General features: G+C 44.7%; 1 protein-coding gene across 12 annotated transcripts in view; it reads left to right on the forward strand.

Annotated features, from left to right (window-relative positions):
• The window catches only part of ARHGAP24 (Rho GTPase activating protein 24), a 552,712-nt gene that overhangs the window by 446,221 nt on the left and 84,588 nt on the right, over nt 1–21,903 (forward strand). The window contains exon 1 of one of the 12 annotated variants that reach the window (XM_053255955.1): nt 7,198–7,318. The exons of 10 other annotated variants lie outside the window; for them this stretch is intronic. The gene's annotated coding sequence lies outside the window, so the exon portion shown is untranslated. Of the gene's footprint in view, nt 1–7,197; nt 7,319–21,903 lie in introns of those variants that run through there. One more of the 12 variants, XM_053255956.1, reaches the window with a different exon arrangement.

Here is a 21,903-nt window from a genome sequence, read left to right on the forward strand (position 1 = left end):
TGGGGCTTTTCAGTTTGGAAAAGAGGTGTCTATGGGGAGACATGACAGAGGTGTATAAAGTAGAGAGAGTGGACAGAGAGAATTTTGTCTCCCTCTCACAACACTAGAACCAGGGGTCATCCCATGAAACTGAAGGGCAGGAAATTTAGGTTCAACAAAAGGAAGTAATTTTTCATGCCATACAGAATTAATTGATGGAATTCTCTGCCATTGGATGCGGTGATGGCCACTAGCTTGGATGGCTTTAAAAGAGACAAATTCATGGAGGATAGGTCTATCAGTGGCTACTTGTCTGGTGGCTATAAGCCACCTCCAGCCTCGGGCAAAATGCCTCTAAATGCCAGTTGCAGGAGAGCAGCAGCAGGAGAGAGGGCATGTCCTCACCTCTTGCCTGTGGGCTTCTCAGAGGCAACTGGTGGGCCACTTTGTGAAACAGGATGCTGGACGATTTCAAGTTCCCTCCCTGGCTTCTCCAAGATAGGGCTGAGAGAGATTCCTGCCTGCAACCTTGGAGAAGCTGCTGCCAGTCTGTGAAGACAATACTGAGCTAGATAGACCAATGGTCTGACTCAGAATATGGCAGTTTCCTATGTTCCTATGACTAGATAGGTTTTGGGCCTGACCCTGCAGGGATATTCTTATTTTCTCATGGTAGCTGTACAAAACGTAAAATGAGAAGTTATGCCTTTTGGTTAGCCTCTGCTGTCCGTACTTGACATAGTTGGGTTCATTTAGAAGGTGGCAGTAGAAAATGACTTGCCTAGCAAGCAGAGGCTGCTGATTCGAATCCCCACTGGTATGTTTCCCATGCTATGGGAAGTACCTATATCAGGCAGCAGCGATATAGGAAGATGCTGAAAGGCATCATCTCACACTGCGCGGAAGATGGCACACTTTACTCTACTGGTGTTAAAGATCACACTGTGTGATCACTATTCTGTTCAACCACTGGACTTAGAGAAAAACAGGTAAAGCACAGGAGGCTGGCTAGGAGAGGTTCACAATAAGTAATTCCTTGTGGAATGTTGCCATTGTTTTGGGTTTTTTGGGGGGTTGGTGTTTTTTTTTGTCAGCCGGAGATCCTTTGAGGGCAGTTGAGGCTAGAGGATAGCTTGGTTTTGATGTAAATCACTGACTACCTGTGTACTGTAATGTTGGTTTCTGGCCTTATATTGCAATCCATTCTATGCACACTTACTTAGAGGTAAATACTTCTAGGCCTTAACTGAAAAGCTCAGTGTATCCCCCCACCCCCCGCCATTGCTGCTATTAACATCTCAAACTTAGTGTAGTCTTCATTTATTTTCTATAGATATTATTTTGTGTTGGTGGTTGGTTTTGTTTGTTTGTTTGTTGTTGTTGTTTTGCTCTAAGCCACCATGAATTCTCCCAGCCCCTTGGCTCTTTCCCAGCCTATATTAGTACTAGAAATCAAAAGGAGTCATTTTGGTGTTGCATTTTATGTACTTCTCTCAGGATGTAAGTGGTGACTGTGACATAGATCAAGAATGAAATCCTTAATCCCCAGTGCCAGTTTCGTAGGGTCAGTTGTAAATATATAAATGTTTATAAAAATAGATATAAAGGTTTTTTGTTTTTTTAATGTAGAATTTGGTGGTGATTAAAATGCACTCAGTACCTCAGAGCCAGTGGGGAAATGACTTGATTAGCAAGCCAGAGGTTGCTGGTTCAAATCCCTGCTGTTATGTTTCCCAGACTATGGGAAACAACTATATCGGGCAGCAGCCATATGGGAAGATGCTGAAAGGCCACCATCTCACACACACTGCACGGGAGGAGGCAATGGTAAACCCCTCCTGTATTCTACCAAAGACAACCACAGGGCTCTGTGGGCACCAGGAGTCAACACTGACTCGACAGCACACTTTACCTTTACTTCTCCTTAGCAGTGCTGAGTTGATATTGTGACCAATCTCATCTGGTATCTTCATTTCACCAATAAATAATATATTTAAACCAATAATTGCACATTTTATTCAGCAATAAATAGCATGTTCAGGTATTGGAAAATAGAGTGGGGCTGTAGTCTGCAGTTGATGAGGAAACCATGACAGTATTGCACACAGCTAATTAGACAAGGTTTAAAAACTGAACTTGTATATTAGATTCTTGGTGTTTGATGCTCAGGTAAATGGTCAGGTAAAAGAGATCTTCCCCAACTATTGTTGATAGATTTCCAGAGCAAATACAAGTCAACTGGACAGTGCATCAGTTAACTGACATAATTTTCATAATTTGCAAATTATTTGCAGGCTAATTTGCATAACATGCAAATTAAGGTGCCCGGATTTGAAGAGCTTGAATATGGCAACCCTATATACACACACACCTCCAATTAAGGTGTGTGTGTGAGAGAGTGGGGGGGAGGGGGCGAAATGCGAACACAGTATTTTGCAGGTTGGAGGAGGCAGCAGGAGAGAACAAGCGCTATAAGCTTGGTGAAGGCACCTTGCGGGGTTCAGGACATCCTTCTGTAGGATGCCTGCTATTTGCATCTACTTATCTGCTGCCTTGTACAGGTCCCTGCTGTTTGCCTCCACTTATGCTCTGCTGGAATATTTGTAAATAACACAAATATTACAAAAATGCCATCGGCAGTGCCCGTGCTGCCTTGGAATTTCTCCCCATTTGGGGAAGCGGAGAGTGTGCAACAATAGCCTTAACAACATTCATTTATGAAAAAAGCTTAGGGGCCGTTTCATAAATTACACAACAACAAACCCTCATTAGCTACTGAGTGTGTCTGCTCAACAGGGAGCCACAGTAAGTTCTGGTTTCTCGGCACATGTACCCCAAATTTTTGAACATCTATTTGTCATATTCGCACTTCACCTTTTTAGGCATACACTTTAAAAATGCAATGTGTCAAGGTGTCCTGACCAGAGTTTTATTGCCTCCTATGTCCTGCAAAGAATTCCTGAATAAAATATTGTTCACCTGCTGATGCAGTCCAAAATGCTTCTTTTGTAACAGGTTTTCATTGTTGACTTGCATTCTGCTATAATGCCCCCATCGGCCTCAGCAATGCTAGAGCCTCACCAGGAATGCCTCATTTTTTATTTATGCATCTCAATGGGAGCTGCTTTCCTTTGTTGCATTTCTTTCTACATATTGAACTATGATGTAATGCGATGCCCTCTAGGGACTGGACTGAAATTATCTGCGGTTTTTTCCTTCTCTCCATTAAGGCACTTAGGGAAGGATTCAGTCTTCAAGTTTGTAAAGCAGTTCCTTCTGACAAATAGAACAGAGTGTTTCTATCTGGAACAAGAAGCACACACACACACACACACACACACACACACACACACGTTGGATGCTGATTCTAAGGCACATTCTAAGATTCTAAGGCATATGGATATATTATTGTTCCTTTCTAAATTACCTTTGCTTACAAAAAACAATTAGTGAGACATGGAATGAAAACAACCAACACACAGCTCTTTCAGATAATCCACCCTGGAAACTGTAATGCTGGTGCTTGCCGTACCACCAAGTGCTGTGTTGGTTTTGCCTCCCATCTCCCAAAAAGTTTATATCCTGCACTGACTATGAGTGGGAGCCCATGGGGAAAAATATTCTGGAAGAGGGGGAAACGACCCAGCTGTTGTCAATTATTAGTTGGGGTAGCTGGTGAGGTCAGGTGGGAGTTGCAGGACCTTGGACAGCTCCAAGCAGACAACTTCATCCAGCAATGTCTGGAATGCAGCTGAGTCTTTATGTACCCACTCTCCCGGGTCTGAGTACCCGTTCCATTAGAGATGTGCACGAATTGCAAATTGCTATTTGATTCGTAGTCGAATCAAAACCAGTTGTTTTGATTCGACTGCAAATGTGGCCATCTCAGAACCAGGTCAATTCGATTCGGCTTTGATTTTGAAAACCAAATCCGAATCGGTTCGACCTCTGCAGGGAGATGAGGAGAGGAGATCTAAAGGGGTGGTGGTGCTGGGGCACCACGAAAGTAAATAATGAATTACCTTCCTTTGCAAAGCCTGCAGCAGTGATTGTGACCCCCAGCCGGCAGCCACCAATCCCCTACGGCCGCCGGCCACTCCTGTGAAGAGGCACCTGCCTCAATCAGCAGAGACATAGGGTTGGCTGTGGCTACTGGCATGGCAGCAGAGAGGAAGCGTTCCCTCCCCACCGATGCAGAGTTGGCATCAGGCTCCCCGATCACCACTTCCCCGCTGCCATGCCAGCAGCCACAGCCAGCCCTTTGTGTCCACTCCTGCCAGAGGAGCAGGGCGTGGGGGGTGGGAGGACTGGGGCAGGCGCCTCTTCATAAGAGCAGCCAACAGCTGCAGGGGTATAGTGGCTGCCAGTTGGGGCTCATGGTCACCACTGCAGGCTCTGCAAAGGATGGTAATTCACTATTTATTTTGGGGGCACTTCGGCACTGTTTTTTCTTGTTATTAGAGGCTCTCCTTCCCCCCCATCCCCCCCCCGGTTGAATAGATTTGGCTAGATTATGCTCAAATCCAACTGATTTCAATTCTACCTCAAAATCTAACCACCCCTTCTTGGGGTGATTTATTTCAAGATAGACACACTCAAATTAGCCAGATTCAAGTAGAAGCTATTGGCTGCCAAATTGATTTAGACATCTCTACATCCCAGGCTTCAACCCCTTCCTGAGGAGTGGAGAGCCTTAAAGGGGTGCACCTCTGGCCTGGACTCTAGCACTCCAACACTTCTCTGTTACTCTCCGAAGTTCTTGTAAGACTTGGGAGCAAGTGACGGCTTCCACCAACCCTAAATGTAAGCTCCCCGACTAATTGCTTTGTCTGAAGCTGAATACTCTGCACAGTCCCCCTGGCACCATGCAGAGGCAACCAGTCAATAGGCGGTTGCATCCTGGCATTGTGTCCTGCTTGTGAACATTCCTGTGCATCTTGTGGACCACTGTTAGGAGATGGAATGCTGAGCGAGGAGGTTGATTGGTTGGGTATGATATAAGAATTCATATGGCCCGGTAGGGGTTTTCTTTTTGCTGTAATGAGCTACTGATGTATTTCTACAGCACCGAGCTTCCATACAGCTTGTTAGGTGGAATTCAGTGAGGGAGGCGCAAGGGACTGACATTCTGCATATAAACAGTCAGGAGCAGACTTAGCAATGTCATCATTTCTTCAGTAACCTGATTGAAACCACAGTCTTCATCATAAGCAATGATACAAAAGTCAGATGGGGCTATCTATCTACCTACCTACCTACCTATCTATCTATCTGACACATTTGTATACCGGTTTACAATAAAATTATACAAATAAAACAAAATATTTATTTATTTATTTATTTATTTAATTAAAAATGTTTAAAACTGCTTTTAAAGTATCTAATTAAAAGCCTGGGTAAACAGATGTGTCTTAAATGCCCTTTTAAAAGTTGTCAGAAATGGGGAGGTTCTTATTTCAACAGGGAGCACATTCCAAAGCCTCAGGACAGCAACGGAGAAGGCCCGTCCCTGAGTAGCCACCAGACAAGCCGGTGGCAACTGCAGACAAACCTCTCCTGATGATCTCAGTGGGCGGTGGGGTTCATGATGAAGAAGATGTTCTCTTAAATACCCAGGGCCCAAGCTATTTAGAGCTTTATAGGTTATAACCAGCACCTTGTATTTTGCCCAGAAACTTATCAGCAGCCAGTGTAGCTCTTTCAATATAGGAGTAATATGGTCTCTTGAGATGATCCAGAGACCAACCTGGCCACCACATTCTGTACCAACTGCAGTTTCTGGACTATGTACAAAGGCAGCCCCACACAGAGGACATTGCAGTAGTCAAGTCTGGAGGTTACCAGCATATGTACCACTGTTCTGAGGCCAGTTATCTCAAGAAATGGACACAGCTGGCAGCTATGCACTGGCTTTTTCTGCTTCTCTGCTGCATTGTGAGTGGCAGTCTTGCTTAATATGCGAGTCTAACAGGTGCAGAGTAAATAACAAAATGAATCTGATGATGATAGGTACACAGCTTACCAAGGCAGCTATCTCAGCTCCATGCATTACCTGTCATCAAGGATTTAGAAGTGATTCAATGTAATGGATCTCAGAATAACTGACTCTGTTTGAAACCCATTTTGTAAATATTGCATCCATTGTTGACAGTGCTGAGTTTTCTTTCAAGTGAGTGCTGGGAGCGCTTGCTGATCTGCACCCATCCTCTCCCTGCCATTCTCCTCACCAACCATGCAAGAGGGATCCTTTCTTCTCTTATTGACATTTTGTTCTGTATCAGGGTGGGCAACAGCATTTTGAAACAAAGGCATAGATATATATAAGTAAATACAGCTTGCATTTGGCAGGTAAAGACACATTCAACTGCTGGTAAAACATTTCCCCCTCTCTGAATCAGTGGGTTATTTTAAAAGTATGAAGGGCAGAGATGCAGCAAATACTGTATCCACAATATTTTTGCTGCCAATGCCAAAACCACTTTTTATTTATTTATTTGTTTGTTTGTTTATTTATTCAATTTCTATACTGCTCTTCCACTTCTTTGCTTTTTGTTCGATGGATGGATTGAAATATTTACACATCACCTCTTCAGCACTTTGCTGCTTGGGGTGGCTTTTAATAGTAATAAAATCTCAATTAAGGAAATGGAAAATAAATACCAGCACAGCAGTATAAAGTCAGTAAAAACCAGCTATGAACTGGAACTTCATTGATAAGCTCAGCTCATTCCTAGTTTCAGTAGATCTAGGGACATTGGGTAGTGCTTATAGTCCTTATAGCCATGTCCAAGATGGTAGCAACAGCTGAGATTGAGACCTTTTGGATGGGGGCTGTCATGCTTGGTTCAGCCATTTTCAAGATAGCTCAGTCTCATTAAGACAACAAAAGCCAGTAACTGCAAACTGCAAGTGAAAGAAATTGAAAAGAAGTAGTGGAGAAAGCAACAATAAATTCCACCATGTGGTTCCCATCCTAAATCAGATGACTTTGACCATTTCCTTTCCCTTTTTGTTATACTGTTGCTTTTATTAGTGACTTGTTAGTTTGTCCCCATTCCTTCCCTGAGTGCAGAAGCTCTAGTAAATCATCTGCAGGTGTCATCCAAAAGCTGTTATAAATGGATGTTGGGAAAGAGCACCTGACCTGGACAGAATTATGGTGCTTCAGTAAAGCTCATGTGCCATGGCCACATTGTTTATATGTGTGTTGTATGGCCTGAAGGAACCCTGCATTAATCTAAGGTGAATCTCCTGAAAGCAATGCTGGGACACTGGAGTCAAACAGAAGTAGTGGATGAAATGTTCCAAAAGAAAGTGGGTTGATATCGTAATAACAGAAGTAAGTAAGCTGATATAGAAGACCAGTAGTGTAATTAGTTGGTGGTGACAATAGAGTATTTGTAATGTATGCAGGCTGGGCAGAGGCCCAATTTGATTGCCAGTTGCTATCTTATTGAATGTTATATTTTCATTGTGGAATAATTAAGCACACTTTGGAGATGTTAAATGAAAAAGACAGATGCTAGGTTACTCAGGGACATAGTGAAGTCAGCAAGCTAGTCAGAATAGCTCCAGTATACTTTCTCATTGACCTCATGCTTGTAGCCTAACAGAGTACAGTACATTTAATTTTTATTTACATTTATATTCTGCTCTTTCTCCAAGGAGCCCAGAGTGGTGTATGTGGTTTATGATTATCCTCACAACAACCCTGTGAGGTAGGTTAGGCTGAGAGATCAGTGATTGGCCCAGAGTCACCCAATGAGTTTCATGTCTGAATGGGGATTTGAACTCTGGTCTTCCCGATCGTAGTCCTTGCTTGCTGCTGATGAGGGAGGAGACCATTAGGGACACGTGTCTATAGCCAATTGTTGCTGCTGTCAATCAGCAGCCTGCAAGGTTTCTTTGTGGGGAGGGGGAATAACAGTTTATAAGCAGGAGCAGCTTTTCTTTGCAGTGAGACATTTCAATTTCAGCATAAGTACCCTTAAACTCATTCTGTAGGAGGTGAGGACAGTGGGGAAATGGGTAGCTGAATCATGCATTCTGTAAATACATAGGAAGCTGCCTTATACTGAGTCAGATCTCTGGTCCATCTGGCTCAGTATTGTCTATGCTGACTGGTAGTGGCTTCTCAGGGTTTCAGATGCTCTTTCCCAGACCTGCCTGGAGATGCCAGGTACTGAACCTGGGACCTTCTGCATACAAAGCAGATGCTCTTCCACTCAGTCCCCATCCCTATATTCCAGACTACAGGTGACTCCCTTAGTACTACTGCCTTCCAAGAGAAGAGCAGGCCCTTCTGGTTGAAGCTGAAGCTACCTTGAAATCCTCACCCCGTTTTCACCCCACCCCCCATCTCAGGCAGTGAAAATTGGTGGGTAATTTTCAGGGGGCAAAAGGAAATGAGGAGGGCTATAGGCCACCTCCAGCCTCAAAGGCAGAATGCCTCTGAGTACCAGTTGCAGGGGAGTAACAGCAGGAGAGAGGGCATGCCCTCAGCTCCTGCCTGTAGGCTTCCAGTGGCATCTGGTGAGCCGCTGTGTGAAAAAGGATGCTGGACTAGATGGGCCTTGGGCCTGATCCAGCAGGGATGTTCTTATGAGGCAGATGGGGTGGAGTTTATCCATAGCAGTAGCCATCCTCCCAGTGGCTAGGAACTGCTATCCGCCCCCCCACACTCAGAATGCCCCCTTGAAACAATGGTACTTAATGACATAGCATAATTCTCAGGAGCATTCTGGGAGGAAATGACTGCCAGGAAGACTGATGCTGTTCCCACCATAAAACTGATAATGAAAAGAGGGAGGTTGGCAAAAAAAGGGAAGTTGCTTGCCCTTCTGTTCACGCCAACTCCCCCCAAAATGCATGCCAAAACTTCTGCCCTGTGAATTTTCAGCTTAGTCCAGTGTTCCCTCTAAGAGGGATTCCCAGATGTTATTGACTGCAACTCCCATAATCCCCAAGCAAAAGCCATTGTAGCTGCAGATTCTGGGAGTTGTAGTCAACAACATCTGGGAATCCCTGTTAGAGGGAACTAGTTTGGTCCTAAGCTGCTAAAGTCAGGTCCCTCAGCTTTCCTGCTTCTGTTTGAATTTTTAATGGGTTTTTTTGGGGGGTGGGGTTAAAAAATTGTTTAACATTTTAAGATTTTAAATGTGATTGGGGGGGGATTTTACTGTATTTTAACTTTTGTAAACTGCCTTGGTATGTCTTATGAAAGGCGGCATATAAATTGAACGAATAAATAAAGTGTCTCATGTTAATTAAGAAGAATATTAACTGTATTTTAAATTTATTTATTTTTTTAATTTTTTTTTTTTTTGGTAAGTTGCTTAAGGAGTTTTTTTTTAGCTGAGCAGCAACTACTGAAGGGTATAACAGATAAAATAAACAGTTGGCAGTTGGCATAATACAACAATCCATAAAAGCGGGCATGGTGCGGAGAAAGTTGAGAGGCAGAAATTTTTCTCCCTCTCTCATAACACTAGAACCAGAATCATCCTATGAATGATTGCCAAGAAATTTAGGGCCCACAAAATGAAGTACTTTTTCACACAATGCATAATTAACCTATGGAATTTTCTGCTACAAAATGTGGTGACAGCTAATAGCCTGGATGGCTTTAAGAAGGGTTTTGATAAATTCATGGAGGACAGGTCTATCAATGACTACTAGTCTGAGGACTATAGGCCACCTCCAGCCTCAGAGGCAAGATGCCTCTGAATACCAGTTGCAGGGGAGCAACAGCAGGAGACCAGGCATGCCCTCACTTCTTGCCTGTGGGCTTCCCAGAGGCATCTGGTGGGCCACTTTGGGAAACAGGAGGCTGCTGTTCTTATGTTGTTATGTTCACAGTCAGTTTCAGTGACATTTGCATGACAGATGACCATACTACTTATTAGCAATGATACCGCTCCCCCCCCCCAAAAAAGCCACCAAGCTAGGGAGCTCATTTCCATAACTAAGAGTGCCTGTGTGCTCCTGGGAGTACGGGTGTAGTGCCATTAAAAACTGAGAGAGCTTAATTAGTTCAATTAGCATTGGAGCTAGGCCAGCAGTGGCGTGAACTCTTGTCATTCCAGCGTGAAAATGACTTATCTGAAAGGAGAGAAATTCTCACCAATGCTGGAATAGCACCAGTGCAAATGTTGCTAATTAAACGCTTGTCCCTGTAAGCTCTGTTGAGGCTACTCCCAGTTGTGCATAGAGCCTCTGGGAGTCATGTAAAAACATTCCCTCCCTTGCTTCGGCAATTCCCATATGGAATATAGGAATATGAGGGTTATGCTTTTTTTCTTTCCGTTTAACATAAACGGATAAAGCGGGGCAAGTGTGCAGATCTTGATCACCCTGAAACTGATGAACCTATGGACAGCTCTACATATTGCAGCTGAGAGGGTGCATCTAGCATTGTGTGACTGCATAAAGAACACAGGCCACCGAGGGCCCTACTGGGGAGGAGACTGTTGGGGGAACTGCTGCAGGCCCCTCCCTTTGCTGGTCCCACCCTGAGGCCTTCAGCTAACCCACCATTTGTTGCCTGCTGCCATGGGCCGCCCACCCTCCCTCCTCCTGCTGGCCTCCGCTGACTTCCATGGCCCCGCTAACTGCCGCAGCTGCCACAGCCAGCAAAGGGGAGCAAGGCAGCCATGGTGCAGTGCAATTATGTGACTGCCTGGCGCCACGTGATGACATCATTATACTGTGCCAAGGCCGCCATGTTTCCTTTGCTGACTGTGACAGCTGCAGTGGTGAGCATGGTATTACTGTGCCACTGGCAACTGCTGTGGAAAACGGTGTTTTCTACCTCAGTTTTCACAAGTGATGGGTGTCTACTTATTTATTTATATGCTGCTGAACCATATATATATATATAGGCAGTTTACAAATTAAAAGAAAACCACTGAAACACAACAATGAAAACAAAACAATCAAAAAACCAAAACAGCTAAAACAGCCATCAAAATGCCTGGCTAAAAAGATGAATATCTAAAGCTCTATTAAAAGCAGATAGGGCATACTTTGTATATCAGCTCAGGGGGCAGCCACGGAAAAGGCCCAGCCCCGAGTCACTGCCAGCCAACTACAGGCGGACCTCTCCAGATGTCCTTAATAGGTAGTGGGGCTCATTGTAGACAAGAAGGTGCTCTCTTAAATAGCCTGGGCCCTGGACCTGAGCCTTTGAGGGCTTTATAGACAATTACTAGCACAGTGTATTTGTCCTGGAAGCATAATGGAAGGCAGTGCAATGCCGTCAGCACAGGAATAACAAGGTTTCTCCAAGTTGTTCCAGAGTTTAATCGGACTGCTGCATTTGCATCAGCTGGACTATGTGCAAAGGCAGCCCTACATGGAACATGTTACAGTAGTCAAGCCTGGAGGCTCATTGGCATATGAACATGAGCATATGAATCATAGGCATATTAACATGAGACTTCCTATGAGGCTAAAACATTAACTTGGTGCTCCCTGGAGGAATTACGGAATGCAAATGTAATAAAGAAGAATATGTCCATTTGGTTTTGTTAGGTACCTGTAAGATTTGTAGGCATCTATCATGGAGCAGATGTATTGGTCTGAATCAATGTACTTTATTGGTCTGAATCAATGTACTTCATGCTTCACAAGAACCTGCTGCAAGTTGCCAGAAGCTGAGAGAGGGTGATTGGCCCAATGTGACTGGCCCAGTGGTCCTCATGGCTGAGTAGGGATTTGAACCTGGGTCTCCCCAATCCTAGTCCAGCACTCTGTGTTGTGCAGGAAACCCAATACCTGCTCACCTTTGAAGCTCTCTGAGCAACCTGACAGTCTCCTAGTCTGTTCTGCCTCACAGGGTTGTTGTGGGAGGAGAGCTGGTCTTGTGGTAGTAAGCATGCCTTGTCCCCTTAGCTAAGCAGGGTCTGCCCTGGTTGCATTTGAATGGGAGACCACATGTGAGCACTGTAAGAAATTCCCCTCAGGTGATGAAGCCACTCTGGGAAGAGCAGAAGGTTTCAAGTTCCTTCCCTGGCTTCTCCAAGATAGGACAAGATTTTTTTTTTAATAGGACAAGATTTGTTTATTGAACCAACAAAGTACCAAAGCATACAGTACGTTGCCAAAGCACAATTATATACAAAGTGGTTGTTTGTACATGATATATCTACAAAGATTTACACACAAGGATTTGGAAACCCACAAGGTTATGAAGTATATGCAGGTAGTAGTGTAACTCAGGGGTGGGGGATTACAAGGCACATCAGGTAATCGGGGGGGTTATTTCCGACGTCCATTTCCATAATTTGTCCCATTGCTGTTTAGAAGAGATACTCTTGTCTTTTTGCACATAACCATACAAACTTTTCCAGAAGAGTTTTACTGTATCATCTGCGTGAACCTCTTGGTCGCATCTTCACTCCCTATTCCTGTGCAGGAGCATTGCATAAATGACATACAGGTTTACTAACCTGATTACGAGAAAGGGAACGTTCCAATTCCCTAGTATGAGGGCACCCGTTTCGTCCCGTTTCCTTGAAGGTTTCTTTCTGGGACCTCGAAAGGAGGTTCTATCGCTCACACCCGATGTTAGTCTGTTTTTCCAAAATCAGGCCACTCTAACAGCTTGCTTACTCCCTGCCACACTCTTTTGGCTACCACACACTCTTTTAAGAAATGTAAGTGGGTTTCCCTGAATGTTTTACCTAGCTCACTAGCTTTCTGTTTGCAGGTGATTTTAGGGCACTCTTGCTCGTCCTCTGGGAGCTATGGCTTAGCCGCATTAAGTGATAGTACTTGGTGGTATAAGCGCCACCTTGTTTCCCATAAATGGAAAGGGACTTTTTTCTCCTTAAAGAGAGTGATAGGGTGATTGGGTTGCAACAAGTACTGTGAAGTGCAGTGTGTAGCATTTACATTCTAAATCAGCTTTTAAGAAACCCACTTCTAGAATCTCTCCATAAATTGTTTTCCTTAGCTGCTTAACTGAGGAGGATCCAAGATAGGGCTGAGAGAGATGCCTGCCTGCAACCTTGGAGAAGCCACTGCCAGTCTGTGTAGACAGTACTGAGCTAGATAGACCAATGGTCTGACTCAGTATATGGCAGTTTCCTATGTTCCTATGAGATGTGGAAAAACCATCCAAGAGAATTCTCCGAGGTTTCTCATTGAGAGAAATCCTGAAATTTCTGGAAGCCTGAAATTCTCTTTTGTGTTTCACTTTGCTGAAATTTCAGCACCAACCTTGCTCTTACATGCTGCTTCCATTATAAATTTCAAGGTGACAGTAAATGACCCTATATTATAAGGGCTGTGCATTAAAAACAGCATAACCTAAGAACAGCCCTGCTGTATCAGGCCCAAGACCGATCTAGTCCAGCATCCTGTTTCACACAGTGGCCCACCAGATGCCTCTGAAAAGCCCACAGGCAAGAGATGAAGGTGTGCCCTCTCTCCCGCTGTTGCTCCATTGCAATTGGTATTTAGAGGCATCTTGCCTCTGAGGCTGGAGGTGGCCTATCGCCATCCGTCTAGTAGCCATTGATAGACATGTTCTCCATGAATTTGTCTAAGCCCTCTTAAAGCCATCCAAGCTGGTGGTCATCACCACATCCCATGGCAGAGGATTCCACAGATTAATTATAAAAACATATACAAATTATAAGAACATTAGATGCTCCAGTGCTGATTAATTTGCAACACCACTACCACCTGCTGCTGGGTAAAGGCAGGCATTCTCAGCACAGCCATCTCTTGCAGCTCCTCACACTTCTGGCATGTGGTGCTGGGCTCTTCTACTACAACCAGAATGCAACAGGGCCAGGTAGAATGGTGCATGAGGATATCTGGGAAGTGGTGTTCCCGCCATTTCCCCATGCACTGGGAGGACTCCACTTCCCAGATATCCCTACACACCTCCCTAGTGTCCCCACACGCCTTCCTGGCTGGCCCCATATGCTCCAGTAACATTATATTAAGCACAAAACAATCATAATTGGTTTTGAGTGGCTAGATGCATGTCCATGAGTTTTTGCAGATGTGACTGCACAAGTTGAGAGAAGAGAGCTGGTCTTGTGGTAGCAAGCATGACTTGTCCCACTAGCTAAGCAGGGTCCACCCTGGTTGAATTTGAATGGGAGACCACATGTGAGCACTGTAAGATATTCCCCTCAGGGGATGGAGCCACCGCTCCAGGAAGAGCAGAAGGTTTCAAGTTCCCTCCCTGGCTTCCCCAAGATAGGGCTGAGAGAGATTCCTGTCTGCAATCTTGGAGAAGCCGCTGCCAGTCTGTGTAGACAATACTGAGTTAGATAGACCAATGGCCTGACTCAGTATACTGCAGCGTCCTCTGTTCCTATGAAACTCCAGTCACCCACAGTCTGCTCAGGCTGAATGCCTATTCCCATTTTATCCTGTGCCAGGTCTTTCATCTCATGAAGCACAAAAGGTCAGGACAATGCCAGGTTGAGGCTAGGAGCCCTTACAAGCAATCCAGTGTTTTCCCCAGGAAAGCAAAGTTGGTTTAAGAACTCAGAATGCAGTTAATCCCCTTCCTTCCTGTTGTTTGCCAAGAGATTGCAGGTTTCACAAATATACCTGCTAATTAGCCAAGAGCTCCAGTAATAACATTTGACTTGCGACTAATTCTGTAGTTGATGAGCTTCCAGATATGATCATTAAGGCTACAATCCAAAGTATACTTACTTGGGAATAAGCCCCATTGGAGACAATGGGACTTACTTCTAAGTAAGGCATAGAATTGTGCTACGTGTCTTGGACACAGTTTGACTTAGACACATAGCTACATATTTCTACTCCCAACTTGGACGGTAGGATTCCCAGCTGATGGCTCTCATTTGTGATTCTATCTTTTGATTTCAGCAAAGCTGACATAAAATATAGCTTAGGACCTGTGTGAACTAAAAAGTGTGGAAGGCAAGACTCTTTGTTTCTTCTTGTGCAAGATCCGTGAGCATCTGAGGGCGGCTTCACACAATGCCTTGAAGGCATCAAGCAGTAAGGCAGGACATAAACTGTTGGGTGGGGGTTGGAATCTGAGCTTTCTCCATTTAAGAAGTATTAATTTTTCTCATCCTGCCGAAACACTCCTGTCCTTTTAAAGGTTCCCTAATCCTCTTTTGCTGCCTTTTATAAGCACCAAACTATGTATTACATGGTAGATCTGTGATCAGGTCTTCAGACACCCTTTTTAGAGCTTAAAAGCTGCTGGGGGTAAGAATTAGTTCAGGGCAGTGGGGTTGGGGAAGGGGCTTATAATCCTTCCCTCCCATGCTGCTTTTCTAATCGAAATATCTCTCATGCATATAGTCATTCAAGCGTGTATGCACACACGCACACACACACCTGCTATTAGCCCCACTGGAGGAAAAAGGCAAACTCATATTGTGTGTTTTGTTTTTTGAACGATTTTGCATCTTTCTTTCTTTTTTTAAACAAATTTCAACAATTTAATTACTGCTCCAAAAGGGAAGGTGGCTTTTCCCTCCAAAAAGGAAGTGGCTCTGTGATTGACACGAGGGCTGTCCAGTCACCACTGTGCATGCCTTTGGCCTAATTGGGGAGAGGAAGCTTTGTGTTTGCTAGATGGGCTGGCCAACATGCACTGTGCAAATCTGGCAGCACTTCAAACATGAAATAAAGGTTTGTGCAAAGCCCAAACCTAGAAGGCTGTGCTCATATTGAAGCTAAAGCCCTATTCACACGCATTGTTCAACTGTCGTACAATCTATGTACAGTGTATATGTGCACATATATGTTTGCAAGTACAGTTATTCATACTTTATGTTCAACGCATGTACAATAGTGCATTTCCAATCTGTACCTTGCATTGGAGGGGATCTGTTCCTAGGTTTACTTTTAAATGGACACAAATACAAACTCTTGTGACACTGTAGGTATTTGTTTGTTTTTTTATTGTCTGAACAGGGCTTAAGTGCACTTCCACTGAAGGCTCATTTTTGAAATCATGAGCATCTGAATGCACCTTGAATGAGTGCAGGTTATTTTCCAGGTGAAGGCCTCTTACAGTCCTCAAGGATAATATATATTTATATTATATATGATGATGCATACATCTACCTCTATATTGTACCCCAGATTTGAGATTTATGCATTTCCGTAGCAGCTCTACTTACAGCCCTGTCAGCAACAGAGGCAGTGCGGAGAGAAGAAAAAGTGCAGCGTTGCATGATTGCCTAGGAGGTGAGCTGCTGTAGTTGTCTTGAAGGTCTTGTTCAGCAGATGGGATGGCTCGGGGGTCAGAATGCCAAAAGGCCTGAAAAATGAGCTGAGGGTTTTTGCTACAACTCTTGCTTTTATGATGTCAAGAAAAATTAATCATAGCTGTGCGCTGAATTGGTCGAGCTTTGTTATCTCGGGCAAAAGAATATTCCTGAAAAGCACAAGGGTATGGCTGTTGTGTGGGTTGAAGATAAAGGCACACAATGCATCTTCTACAAGGGGTATTTCTGTGGGATTATACAACAAGAGACATAAACTGGTTGCCAAAAGTTACAGGAGCTTTGTATCATTATTGAATTAGCTGTCTATTGGTGCTGAAACCCACTCTTTTGTAAGAGAAATCTTCCCTTTTTTTTTTTTTTTTTTTTTGGCTCAGGACCATGGTAGTCAGGATTCAAGGGAGTACCTGGGATTCTAAGCGCTCAATGGCTGAATGGCTCAATGGTTGGTGCAGTGAGAGAGCAGCCTAACAGAGCTTCCCAGCTAACTACACTGGTGCTGCAGGGAAGCAGCAATTCTTGACACCTCCCCTACCCTAGGAGGCCCTCTCTGCCAACTAGAAGTATATCCCTGAAAGCTATACAGCCATCAAGGACATATTTTCAGAAGCCTTCCTGGGGAAGGAGAGGGTGTTGAAAATTACTGCTTCCCCACTGCACCGGTGCATCCTTGCTCTGTATGTCAGCCAGTGATAAGACTGTCTGCTGATTTGTTTATCTATAGCACTGTATCTTCCCTTTCACCTAAGGACCTCAAGATGGCTTGCATAAAATGCTAAAATACAAAAACACAAACCAGCACAAAAACAACAAGCTATCGGATAAAACAATGGGCCTGGCAAAATAAAACCTAGATATAAATACCGTAGTAGGATGAGGCAGTTAAAAGGAGTCTAAAGTTAGGGTTGAGCCAAATGTTCTCAACTTTCATCTTGAATGTTGCAGCTGAGAGTCAGGGGAATGAAAATGGAGAGGAGAGCTGGTCTTGTGGTAGCAAGCATGACTTGTCCCCTTAGCTAAGCAGGGTCTGCCCTGGTTGCATCTGAATGGGAGACTTGATGTGTGAGCACTGCAAGATATTCCCCTCAGGGAATGAAGCCGCTCTGGGAAGAGCAGAAGGTTTCAAGTTCCCTCCCTGGCTGCTCCAAGATAGGGCTGAGAGAGATTCCCACCTGCAACCTTGGAGAAGCCACTGCCAGTCTGTGAGGAAAATACTGAGCTAGATAGACCAAGGGTCGGACTCAGTATCTGGCAGTTTCCTATGAAACAAGGGGCCAAAACTAGGCTAAACATCCACCCCTTTTGCATTGCCATTTCTGCAATGGCACTGGCAGTATTGGCCTTTCCCAGCAGTCACCATTTACCCCATAATTTCCTCCACACTACTGCAAATATTTATATACTGCTTTTCAAGAAAAGTTTCCAAAGTGGTTTATATAGAGAAATAATAAATGAATAAGAGGGCTTCCTGTCCCCAAAGGGCTCACAATCTAGAAAGAAACATAAGAGAGACACTACCAGAAAATAGAGCTTCAGGGATTATTTTTTTTTAAGGTAACCTAACACTAGCACCTGCCAAAATAATAGAATTTTGGGGACCTTAGAGGTCTCCTAATCCAAACCTTTATCATGGTAGAAAACTGCAACAACAACTCTGATAGATGGTCTACGGCCTCTATTTAAAAATGTCTAGAGGAGAGTAAGAGATTCAACAGTAAAAGATCCAGCAGTCAAGAAATACGCCGCAGACTAGCACTTGGTAGGGTTGCAATGAAGGCCTTGTAAAGGATATTTAGATGCCTTGATGTATCTACACCTACAAAGATTAGAATCGTTCGGACAATGGTTTTTCCCATGACACTCTATGGATGCAGAAGCTGGACTTTGAAGAAGCATGATAGAAAAAGCATTGACACTTTTGAACTTTGGTGTTGGAGAAGACTTTCGAAGATACCATGGACAGCCAGAAAAACAAACAAATGGATCATAGAACAAATCAATCCAGAATTTTCACTCAAGACACAAATGACCAGGCTCAAACTATTATACTCTGGACACATTATGCAAAGATCCAGCTCCTTTGAGAAGTCCATAATGCTGGGAACAGTTGAAGGAAAGAGAAGAAGAGGACAACCAGCAGCAAGGTGGATGGACTCAATTATGACAGCAATGAATGAATGCACCACTGAGAGACCTTAAAGGCCAAGTTGAAGACAGATCATCCTGGAGAGAATCTATCTATATGGTCACTAAGAGTCGACACTGACTTGATGGCCCTTAATCAATCAGAGAAGAGCCCACCACTGCATGAGGCAGACAGTTCCACAGTCAAACGGCTCTTTTAGTTAGGACATTCTTCCTGATATATAGCCTGGATTTTCTCTGCTTGAGAACAAGGCATAGAAGCTCTGTGGGCAGAGGGGAAAGGAAGGCCTGACTCGTCCAGCTCCTCTCAACTCCTTCCTCTCATTTCATACTCGGGTGCAGCAGCCGTCATTGAGGGGCATGGAGAAGAAGATGACCTAGCTTGATACTTCTACATCCAGATGATCGTTGGGCACCCAGCTTCACAGCTGACACTCCTCTCAAGACATGTAATGATACACACCTCACCACCCTTTCCCCTGTACATAGGAGGTCTATAAGGTTCATGGTGGCCCTGAGGTGGGGCATGTCACAAAACCTATGGTTGCTCTGCTCTGCTGTAGCCAGTGTCTTGCTGCACACCACATATGTACCCTGGCTTCTGCACATGGAGAACAGAATTTCACCTTATGCTACACACTCCACTTTGCGTGTTCCAAAGTAGTAACATAGGAAGCTGCCTTTCACTGAGTCAGACCATTGGCCTGGCCTTCCAAGGCTCGTAAAGTGGTGTTGTTTTCTAAAAGTATTTTAAATGGTTTTAATTGTGTTTTAATTGTTTTAATATTGTTTTTAGCATTATGTTTTCAATTAGGGATGTGCGGACCAGTCTGGCGTTCCGATCCGGGGGTTTGAGGGTTCAGGGTTGAACCGAACCATCCCACCAGTTCCGTCGGACCGCAACTGAGCCGCCGGGTCTGGTCCGGCCAGTCTGTGATTTCAAATAAATAAATAAATAACATTTTAAGTACCTTTAGCCCCTTTGGGGGGCTTGCTGAAGCTGCATGGGGGGGTCCACGTGGATTCCCTCTCCCCTTGCCAGCCTTCATCATTGCTGTGGCCCACCGCGGCCGGGTAAAACTGAGCATTTTTGGCCCTTTCGGGCCTCCATATGAGCGTGCAGCCGCCATTTTGGCCGTGGCCTCGCAGAGGGCATTGGCGCATGTGTGGCGGCCGCCAAAATGGCAGCTGCACGCTCGTACGGAGGCCCCAAAGTGCCGAAAATGCTCAGTTTTACCCAGCCACGGCAGGATGCTGTGGTGATGAAGAAGGCTGGCAGGGGGAGAGGGAACCCGGGTGGACACCTCCCCCACCCATGGCTTCAGCAAGCCCCCCAAAGAGGCTAAAAGTACTTAAAATGTAATTTATTTATTTTAAAAAAAATTTGCGGACCAGTCCGGGACTGGACCAAGGGGGGTGGGTTTGATGGCGGGCCGGACCGAACTGGCCCGGTTCTGTTTGAGGCCAGTCCAGCCTCAAACCGAACCGGGCCAGACGGTTCCATGTACATCCCTATTTTCAATTGTGTGTCTTTATGTCTTTTAAAAGCTGTTGTGTACCGCCCAGAGCCTCTGGATGGGGCAGTTTATAAATGATGATGATGATCATCATCATCTAGCTTAGTATTGTCTACACAGACTGTCAGTGGCTTCTCCAAGGCTGCAGGCAGGAGGGTCTCCCAGCCCTGTCTTGGAGATGCCAGGGAGGGATCTTGGAACCTTCTCTTCCCAAAGTGACTCCTTCCCTTAAGGGAAATACCAGTGCTCACACATGTGGTCTCCCATTCATATGCAACCAGGGCAGACCCTGCTTAGCAAAGGGGACAAGTCATTCTTGCTACCACAAGATCAGCTCTCCTCCCATAGGTAGCCAGCATGTGACCACAAGTGGCACAGGCCATGGGAGTTTGCTGCACAGTTGGACAGGACCATATGATACAGAGTCAGCCTTACACTTTCTCCCCAGAGCTGACCATACCAACACCAATATACATACATGATTTGGATGATATGTGGGATTTGGATTATGTAGCTAATTGCATCAATTTAGGCCAGAGCTGAGATTTGAGCTACAGGATAACCAACAATCATTCAACATCTGTTATATTAATTCTCCTGGGTGAGCCTTGGAATGTGCGTCCCAGAGCCCAGCTGATTGGCTGGGTGGCGGACGCACCTGATTGGCTGAGGCGCACCCAGGAGGATTGGTTGCCACAGTGGTGGCCCAGCCATGAAGGCCAGAGGTGGAGGGCCCAGCCGGGCTGCGGAGACAAGGCCCAGGAGGGGGGGAAGAAAGTGGCGGGGGGCAGAAGTGGCAGTGGGGAGGAGAGGAGGCTGGTCCCAGAAGCAAAGACTGAGGCAGAAGGGGCAGGGGAGAGGTAACTGCGAGCCCCAAAGAGCGCACAGATGCTCTGTGCGGGGTCGACTAGTTAATTGAATTTGATTTCCAGTCTGTATAACGGGAAAGTATCTTTTTATATTATATTGTATGTGCTCAAATTACGTATATGTAAGAATACTGATTCTGTTCACTTAGAATTCAATCAAGACTAGGGTTTTCTCTCCCACTGCAGATGTTAAATTAGCATAACAAAACTAGGAAGGTTGTGTTCTCACATTTTAATACTGTTGTAAACTGTTAAGATTTGACTTTGTGTAGAAATGTCACAGATGGTACCTCTTGCCTTTCATGGCCCTCTGGCCTCATTGTGTATGATTGTATTCCTCTGTACCCATGTATGTGTCTATATGTTTGCATAAGACATACATGTATCTGTCAACAGAGGATAACATTTTATTTACCTATGGAAGAGATCTCCAGTTCATGAAAGGTTATTCCACAGGCTCGTTCTAGTGTTAATATCTTTAAAGAATGCACAAAAGTGTTCTTTCTGGGCAGATTAAAACCCTATGTTTTTTCAGACAATAATTATAAGAATCTATGTTTGCTCTCTTTATATTTAATGGGGGGGGGGGAATGCAAGGAAGCTGTTTGGACTTGATCATTCAGGAAACAAGCCCCTGCTCATCTGAGTAAGTTCCTCTTGTTCTGTACAGCGAGTACAGTGTGATGTTGCCAAAGGGCTCTCCACTTCTCTTTCATGGGGAACAGGTTGCCTTTGGCATGGCACCTTCCTTGATCTGCATTGCTGTGTTTTTCCATTTGCTGGGTAGAAGTTCCTAAAATATTTTTGCTCACGTCCGAGCGGTGCCAACTGGTTGCACAGAGCTGTTCCCAGCATGGGGTGGAATGGTCAGAAGCAACCCTGATCAAGAAGCACACCGGCTCTCCACTTACTATTTACTGAACCACTGAAGTGCATCTGAGTTTGTGAGTGAGAGGACAGGCAGCTGGAATGAGTTACTTATAAGCTATTTTGCAGGGAGAACCTGGCCTCTCAAAGAAGGATACAGTAAAGGACAGGTTGGTTACACTTCTTTCATTCCACACTGCTGAGTGGTATCTGTAGCTTTCTGTAAGAAATCCAGGCACTGAACGAAACACTGAAAGGCTTACAGATACAAAGAAAATTGGACGGGAT

The sequence above is a fragment of the Hemicordylus capensis genome, chromosome 5 (genome assembly GCF_027244095.1).
Source record: "Hemicordylus capensis ecotype Gifberg chromosome 5, rHemCap1.1.pri, whole genome shotgun sequence".
NCBI lineage: Eukaryota > Metazoa > Chordata > Lepidosauria > Squamata > Cordylidae > Hemicordylus > Hemicordylus capensis.